Source organism: Dasypus novemcinctus, chromosome 1 (assembly GCF_030445035.2).
Source record: "Dasypus novemcinctus isolate mDasNov1 chromosome 1, mDasNov1.1.hap2, whole genome shotgun sequence".
Lineage (NCBI taxonomy): Eukaryota > Metazoa > Chordata > Mammalia > Cingulata > Dasypodidae > Dasypus > Dasypus novemcinctus.
The window spans coordinates 173482550-173485469 of NC_080673.1; the positions used below are offsets into that span (position 1 = coordinate 173482550).

At 48.9% G+C, this 2920-nt stretch overlaps 1 pseudogene; it reads right to left on the reverse strand.

Moving 5' to 3' along the window:
- Window positions 1-765: 765 nt before the first annotated feature.
- LOC101441036 (zinc finger protein PLAGL2 pseudogene) lies at window positions 766-2195 on the reverse strand (annotated as a pseudogene).
- Window positions 2196-2920: the final 725 nt, after the last annotated feature.

Below are 2920 nucleotides of genomic sequence, written 5' to 3' on the forward strand. Positions count from 1 at the left end.
TGAGGGACTCATGATGTACTTGGAGGAAACTGCTCTCTTCTTCTTGCCTGTCTCCTGTGGACACTGCCAAGGAAAGCAGAAACATGCACAGTCACAGAAGATGACTGAGAATGAAGCAATCCATGGAGTTTATCTCTCCATGGCAGGAAAAACATGCCTACAAGTGAAGAGAAGTCAGCAAGAGCCAACTCTGCCTTGTAAACAGAGCTTCAGTTAAAACCAGGTACCAAATGGTTTAGGCTGGTGCCAACTGGAATGGACTGGCAGGAATGGATTCATAAACAATGTTCACTGCAATCATCCTAAGGCTAACAGCTCAGCAAGGGAGGTGAAATGGTGTGTCTGAGACAACTGTGTAAAAGGTACTGTTGCTGGACAACACTGACGGAAAATGGAGGAGTTGGTACAGGAGGAATAAGGGTGGTAGAGAGGAAGAGAGGTCATCTGTCCTCCCATTGGTTGGAGGCAGGTGATAGAGCCAAGTGACCCTCTGCAGCAGGGCCCGACCAACTGACTCCTGTCAGATCTGCAGATTGGCACCAGAAGGTAGGCTTCTGGGGCTATTTCTCTTGAGGCTCTTCCTGTAATTGATCCTGGGCCCAACCAAATCAAATTCCCAAACCAAGTGTTCCATAGGGACACTGGAATTTTTTTCTTCTTGCACCCAGTTCTGAATGCTCTGATGCTTTCATATGGGATGGAGATGGGGCAGGTGCTGAGGCTCCCTGACAGAGGAGAGGAATGAGATAGGGGCCTTCTTGGAGGCTACTGGAATTCCTGGTGGAAACGAGGCAGGTTGGTGGTGCTCAAGCCAGAGAGGAAGACAAGAGGCAAGGAATGCAGGGTACCAGAATTCAGCGAACCCCCAGCTCTCTGGGAATCTAGAGGCTGAGCTTGCAAAGGCCTATGCCTCGGCTTGGAAGTAGCCTATGACCAGGTCTCCTGTGGCCCAGTGGGTTACATGAAGGCAGATTGAATGGAAGGAAGCCCAGTGAGAGAAGTTCACATTAGCAGTGAAGAGGGCCCCAGGTTGGCAGGCTACTTAGCCAGCAGTGCTTCATCCAGGAAGGCTGCAGGTGCCTATGACCCAGGTGAGGCCAGCCGGCATTTGGTGGATTGGAGAGACAGGCTTCCAGGAAGCCCGCCAAAAACTATCCACCTCCACTTTGGGCAATTTGTCCACAAGCATGAGGTAGATCCAAGCTGGTATTTTGGATAGAGCTGAGCTAGGGAAGTGAGAGGTTAGGATTCCAGAGGTAACTCATACTCCTGGGCAGTGTGCTGTGTAACAGGGAGGTGGCACGTCCACGGTGGGCATAGTAGGGATGTGGGCACCATTCATGCCAGGAAAGGCCGTGGCCCCTTCACGTCCTGAGTGGCCGTGAGCAGCACAGGTCTTGTTCTTCCTTTACATTGACTGTGAAGCTGCATCTAAGCAGGCTTAACATATCCACTGCTTCTGTCTTAATCTTGCGCAGCTTTTCTGAGAGGCTTTTTGTGACAAGCCTCGTCACGTGGCGCTTGTAGTCTGAGCTCTGGGCACAGTACTGACACAGAAGTCCTTCCAGCCTGTGTGCACCACTAGGTGTCGCCGCACACCCTTCCGAGTGTAGAACGGCCGTTCGCAGCATAGGCGTGTTTCTCCTTGGCACGGCCTCCCATCTGCTTGTATGGGCCATTGGGTGCTCTAATAGGGTCTGGGTAGTCTCAAAATTCTGCAGGCACACCTTGCAACTGAGGTTGCCACGACGAGTGGCGCGCATGGCGCCCGTAGCCCAGCTTTGTACTATAACTCTTAACCGCACTCAGTGGAGGACCTTTTTATTGGGGTCGTGGGTATGCAAGTGGTTCCCCAGATGGTCCTTGCCACGAAACATCTTGTCCCCGTACGTGCACTGGTGGGGTTTCTGGGCAAAGTGGGTGGCCATGTGCTTATACAGCTTGTATTTGGAGGCAAAAAGCCTTGCCACAGTGCAAACTGAGGGCAGCTGTGTGGTCTCTGCCCTGGATGGGGAGGCTGAGGCCTCAGCTTCTCCCCAACTGAGAAGGCCATCCCGGAGATTTCACAACTGGCACTTCCCTTGGACTCTCCGCCTCCTGCCCCGAGGCCTTGAAACTAATAGTTTCCAGCCCACTTCCTCCTGCTGCTTTGCATCTTCAATCCAAATGGGGACGCTGGTGTAAAATGTGGTCATGGCAAGGCTAATGGCGAAGGGTCATGTTATTCAGAAAGCCTCCCCCATCCGCTCTACACAGGCTCTCTGCTCTGTCACAGCCTCCAACACAGACTTGAGTAAACAATATATTTAACGCACTCGGGGCTGGACCAGGCCCACTCAGACCCGACAGTGGCGCCGGTGGGGCCATTGTGCGGGGCATTGTGGGAACGGTGCAGGGCGGCCTTGGAGCTCTGTTTTATTTATTTATTTATTTATTTATTTATTTATTTATTTATTTATTTATTTATTTATTCTAGTAACATGAACTAAAGTTTCCCCTTTTAAAGAATTTCACCTATATAAGTCAGTGTTATTAATTACAGTCACAATAACGTGCTAACATCACAATCCATTTCCAAAATTTTATAATCAACTATACAGAGATTCTGCACAAATTAAGCATAAACGCTCTACTCTCTAACCCCAATCTATCCCGTGTTAACCTATGTTCTAGATTTTAACTTTATGAGTTTGTTGATTATAATTAGTTCATATCTGAGGTCATACAATATTTGTTCTTTTGTGTCTGGCTTAGTTCACTCAGAACAATGTCCTCAAGTTGCAACCACATTGTCACGTGCATCAGAAGTGCATTCCTTTACAGCTGAATGATATTGCATTGTATGTATATACCACATTTTGTTTATCCATTCATGTGTTGTTGGACACTTGAGTTGCTTCCATATTTTGGCAATTCTGAA